This window comes from Triticum aestivum, chromosome 7A (genome assembly GCF_018294505.1).
Source record: "Triticum aestivum cultivar Chinese Spring chromosome 7A, IWGSC CS RefSeq v2.1, whole genome shotgun sequence".
Lineage (NCBI taxonomy): Eukaryota > Viridiplantae > Streptophyta > Magnoliopsida > Poales > Poaceae > Triticum > Triticum aestivum.
The window spans coordinates 80,096,179-80,102,137 of NC_057812.1; the positions used below are offsets into that span (position 1 = coordinate 80,096,179).

General features: G+C 42.4%; 1 pseudogene; it reads left to right on the top strand.

Annotated features, from left to right (window-relative positions):
- The first annotated feature begins 223 nt into the window (after positions 1–223).
- Positions 224–5,499, top strand: LOC123153056 (ABC transporter C family member 10-like; annotated as a pseudogene).
- Positions 5,500–5,959: the final 460 nt, after the last annotated feature.

Genomic DNA, 5,959 nt, shown 5'->3' on the forward strand with positions numbered 1-5,959 from the left:
GTGCCAGAAGCCCGCAGCCACGGCGCGCCGGCCCGATCTGAAAGGAGGGAGTCGGCCGACCCCGAGGAGCGGCCAGATGGAAGCATCAGGCCAGATCCGGACGCCCCCGATGCGGATGAGGGGAGGGGGCGGCAGGACCAGAGCACGCGCGCGGGGCGGAAGTGGCTGGTGGAGATTCTGTGGCGGCGGCCGGCGGGGTGCCCGCCCGAGTCACCTCACAGAGATGACGCGGGGGGTGAAACTGTAACTTGGTCTAAGGAACATATCAGCAGATACATATTGTATTACTATAAGATCATGAACTGTTTTACAAAGCTCTTTGTGACAGGAATATGTCATGAGTGCTCTATCAGACAAGATTGTTCTTCTGGTGACTCACCAAGTGGATTTTCTACCTGTATTTGACTCCATTTTGGTATCTCTCTCCACTTCAAAAAAGTCACCATATGATGATATTTATCTGTAATTAGCTTTATTTATTTATTGATGTCATCTAATGATTGTTGGCAGTTAATGTCAGATGGAGAGGTTATTCAGTCTGCACCTTATCAAGATCTATTGGCAGATTGTGAAGAATTTAAAGACCTTGTACATGCCCATAAAGATACTATGGGTGTTTCGCATCGTAAGAATAACATACCCCATCAAAGATCTAAGGAAGTATCAATAAAGGAGACAGATGGTATTCATGGAAGTAGATATACAGAGTCTATGAAACCATCACTAGCAGATCAACTGATCAAGTAAGAGGAAAGAGAAACAGAGGATGCAGTTTTCAAGTCTTATATGCTTTACCTGCGCCAAAGGAAAGGCTTCCTGTATTTCTTCTTGTGTATGATTTCTCACATAATTTTCGTAGCTGGGCAGATATTACAGAATTCATGGATGGCTGCTAATGTCCAAAATCCTCATGTTAGCACACTGAAGTTAATTTTTGTGTACATTATTATCGGAGCTTGCACAATGATCTTCTTGCTATCAAGATCTTTAACAGTCGTTATTCTTGGGATCCAGTCATCAAGATCCTTATTTTCCCAGCTACTCAATTCATTGTTCCATGCACTAATGGCCTTTTTTGATTCTACACCTCTAGGAAGGGTTCTTAGCCGGCTAAGAGTTCTTAAATGAATGGTGACACAACAAGTTACAGAGATTTTCTCATGGGGGATTAACTTGTTCCCTTTTTCTTCTAATGCGAGTCTCTTCAGATTTGAGTATCGTTGACCTTGATATTCCATTTGCATTAGTGGTTAGCCTTGGTACCAGCTTAAATGCATGTAGCAATCTAGGGGTATTGGCTATTGTTACATGGCAAGTTCTGTTTGTATCCGTGCCAATGATAGTTTTGGCAATTAGGTTGTAGGTAATCGGTGTGACTTTGTTACAATATGGCTAATCCTCATTTCTTTGATTGTTTGATTTCATTCACACTTCACAGTTTTTCACTCAAAGTTTTAATAAGTGAAGCCTATTGTGTTTGGTCATGCAGAGGTACTATCTAGCATCGGCCAAGGAATTAATGCGGATCAATGGTACTACAAAGTCCGCCCTTGCGAGTCACTTAGGTGAATCGATTTCAGGGGCTATAACGATAAGGGCCTTTGAGGGAGAAGATCATTTCTTTGCTAAAAATTTGGATCTTGTTGACAAGAATGCCAGCCCATATTTCTGTAATTTTGCAGCAACTGAATGGTTGATTCAACATATAGAAATAATGAGCGCCATAGTTCTTTCTTCTTCTGCCTTTGTCATGGCTCTTCTTCCTCAAGAAACTTCTAGCCCTGGTAAGCAATTATATGTGCACCACTTTGCTTCAAATAAGCTTTTGCTATGAGAACATACTTGATACTCCCTCCATTCTGGAACAGATAACGTTTTAGACATGACATGGGTCTCCAACAAACTAATTTGACCATTACATACTATGGAAATAATATTGATGAGAAATCCAATCATAGTATTTTGACCTTACTAGTCCAAATACCTTTTTTATATACAATAGTAAAGTTTAAAAAAATGCGGGAGAAACTTTTAATCTATTCATCATCTGTCATGGTAGTATAGAGAACATCAGAAGTAACAAAAACAAGCAGGTCCGTAGATCACCTAGCGACGACTACAAGCACTGGAGCGAGCCGAAGGTGCGTCGCTGTCATCGCCCTTCCTTGCCAGAGCTGGGCAAACTTTGTTGTAGTAGCAATCGGGAAGTCGTGTTATTAAGGCTCTACAAGACTACGGCACCAGAACAACAAACGTCACAGATAAAGAGAAGCGAGGATTAGAAAGATCAAACCTATAGACACACGACCAGAGGCATGTGAAGATTGGATCCAAACAGATCCACATGCCCTCCGACGACGGTAGACGCAACTTCAAGATGGGGATCGAACATGGGAGATATTATTCCTACTAGGGGACATTGCCACAGCCGCACAACCCCAACCGAGACGCTGAACCAAACAAAAACGAGAGGGGGATCCCTCCCGCTAGCGTGGGGCCGGGATTCTCTGCACCTTCACGAACCAGAGGCCATCGGAGGCAACACGGACCGGCGCCCGCGGCGACGGGAGAAGGAGAGCCCTAGTCGCCTGGGAGTAGCTTCTTGGGGAGGAGGAAAGGAAAGATGCCTAAAGTGTGAAAGTTTGATTGAATGCCTTCTAGAATGTTACACTCTGAGGTAGTAATGTTTATTATTGCAAGAAAATTATATTTACAGCCCTCGGCTGGGCAGAACATTATGAACATAAAACTCCATACATTTCTCAAGCCACCACCTGTTCTGATGATTTTATGGATAAGTTTGTATTTTTTATGAAGATGCAATTCTAGTCCTAATGCTTATGCACCGGAGTTAACTAAATAAAGTATTTAATATCATTCAGTTTGTGCCATTACAAATAGTAGCACTAATTAGTTCCTTGCTTTCATACTTGCACAGGTTTTGTGGGAATGGCATTGTCCTATGGTCTTTCTCTAAATACATCATTTGTTTCCTTTACTCAAAGCCAGTGCAACCTTGGGAATCAAATAATCTCAGTGGAACGGGTGAGCCAATACATGGACATACCAAGTGAAGCAGCAGAAGTCATTGAAGACAATCGACCATTGCCAGATTGGCCCCAAAATGCCTATGTGGAGATTAGGCATTTGAAGGTAACCAAATGTAAATACTTACACATAAACCTTGCAAGGTAAAATAAAATCCTACCTATTAACACTTATAACAATGTATGTGATGGATTTTCATTTAACAGATCAGGTATAGGATAGATGCTCCCCTTGTACTACATGGAATCACTTGCAATTTTGAACGTGGAGATAAGATTGGTATAGTTGGTCGAACAGGAAGTGGCAAGACAACGTTAATTGGTGCATTGTTTCGCCTTGTTGAACCTGATGAAGGGAAAATAATTATAGACTCTGTGGATATCAGTATGATAGGCTTACATGATCCGCAGTCGCGTTTGGGTATCATTCCACAAGATCCAACACTGTTTCAGGGTACAATAAGATACAATCTAGATCCTCTTGGGCAATTCTCAGATGAGAAAATATGGGAGGTAAGATTCCACACAGCTAACTATGTTATTTTTCCTCATCTTACGTGATGACAAGGTTTGACACCGAAAGAACCTGATGCAATGTTTAATCATGAGGTCATCCCCTTTTAGTACTACGGCAATTCAGCTTGAGTAGCGAATCAACCTGTGGTTGAGTTGGTTAGGTGGACAGTGGTATCCCCAACCCACCAGGGTTCAAATCCTGGTGCTCGCATTATTCCTCGATTTATTTCAGGATTTCCGGCGATGCGCTTTCAGTGGGAGGAGACGTTCCCGTCGACGACGAGGCGACTTCGTAAATCTCAAGATGATATGCCGGCTCAGTCTTTCAGAGGTACTCATAGGGGTAGGGTGTGCGTGTGTTCGTTCATAGGGGTGAGTGTATGCGCGTGTATATGAGCGCTTGTGTCTGTACTGATGCTCAAAAAAATAATTCAGCTTGAGTACTTTGACATATCCCTAGCGATGTCAGAAAGTTCAGCACATTAACAAAATGGGGTGAATAAATTTAATTACAGGCAAATTTTAACATGCTCCCTATTACCCCCTCTTTTTACATATCAGGTACGAAGGTAAGAGTTAATCCGACCACTAATTAATGTGATCAACGGCTCATCTACTACATACTCTTACCTCTCATGTGAAAAGAGGGGGTAAGAGGGAGCGTGCTAAAACTGCTCTTAGTTAGAGGAATCTCAAATGACAAGTTGCCTTTCTCATAAGAACTAGATTCCCTAGGAGGAACTAGACAACTTTTCACGTATGGAAGAAATAGGCACCCGAATTTGAGTTGAGGAGAACTCAGACATGGGTGATGACCTCCCACCAACTGAAGTGGTTACTCCATTTGTTATTGTGCTTGAAGGTTCTTGCCAAATGTCAACTTCTTGAAGCTGTCCAGGAGAAGGAACAAGGACTGGATTCACATGGTAGGAAACTTCACTTTATCTATAATTTGGTTTCTGGAGTTCATCTTTTGAAACTAATAGTGTGTAAACAGAAAAGCTCTAATCATTTCAAGAATTCAAAATAGGTGTGAAAATACATGTGCCAATAAATATGTCAAATTGTTAGTAGTCGTATGTGTATTAGTTATTTTCTTTGTGCTAGCATGATGTTTGGTATTATCTCATCCATAGTACTGATCAGATCCTGTCATAATAGTTGTGGAAAGTGGGTCAAACTGGAGCATGGGCCAAAGGCAGCTCTTCTGCCTGGGATGCGCACTTCTGAGAAGGTGCCGCATCTTACTTCTTGATGAAGCCACAACCTCTATAGACAATGCAACAGATGTTCTCCTTCAGAAGACGATCCGGACAGAATTCAAATATTGCACTATTATTACAGTTGCCCACCGTATACCAACAGTTATGCACTGGGATATGGTACTTGCAATGAGCGACGGTATGTTTCTCTTGGCGACAACTTATAAGCAATGTAATGTTTTTTTCTGAGGATACCAAATTGATCGTGGATATGTTCCATACTGATGAGCTATATACGAACACTTCCAGGGAAAGTAGTAGAGTTTGACAAACCTACAAAGCTCATGGAAACTGAAGGATCTCTCTTTCGCGAGCTGGTCAAGAAGTATTGGTCATACACTTCGAGCACAAATATCTAGAAGAGATTGTCTTCAAGTTTCTTGGGCTATCTCTTGCTAGAACAAATTATATGCAGTACATAGTGGACCATCGATGCTCTTGGAAATTGCTGAAGGTAAACAGAGTAGATTCCCGAAGATTTCCTGCCCCAGTAAACGGGAAGGACAAAATCTATAACCCTGCCAACCGTACTAAATTTTAAGGCTCATAGTATCTGATACGTATCCAATGTATCTATAATTTTTAATTGCTCCATGCTATATTATCTACTGTTTTGGACTATATTGGGCTTTATTTTCCACTTTTATATTATTTTTGGGACTAACCTATTAACCGGAGGCCCAGCCCAGAATTGCTGTTTTTTGTCTATTTCAGTGTTTCGGATAAACGGGATATCAAACGGAGTCCAAACGAAATAAAATCTTCGGGAATGTGATTTTCTCACTGAACGTGATCCAGGAGACTTGGACCCTGCTCCAAGGAACAAAAGAGGCGGTCACGAGGGTTTGCCCCCCCCTAGGGCGCGTCCCCTGCCTCGTGGGCCCCTCGTTGCTCCTCCGGCGTAGTTCTTCCTCCTATATATACACACGTACCCCTAAACGATCAGAACAGGAGCCAAAAACCTAATTCCACCGTCGCAACTTTCTGTATCCACGAGATCCCATCTTGGGGCCTATTTCAGAGCTCCGCCAGAAGAGGGCCGTCATCACGGAGGGCTTCTACATCATCCTAGCCCCTCCGATGAAGTGTGAGTAGTTTACCTTAGACCTTTGGGTCCATAGTTAGTAGCTAGAT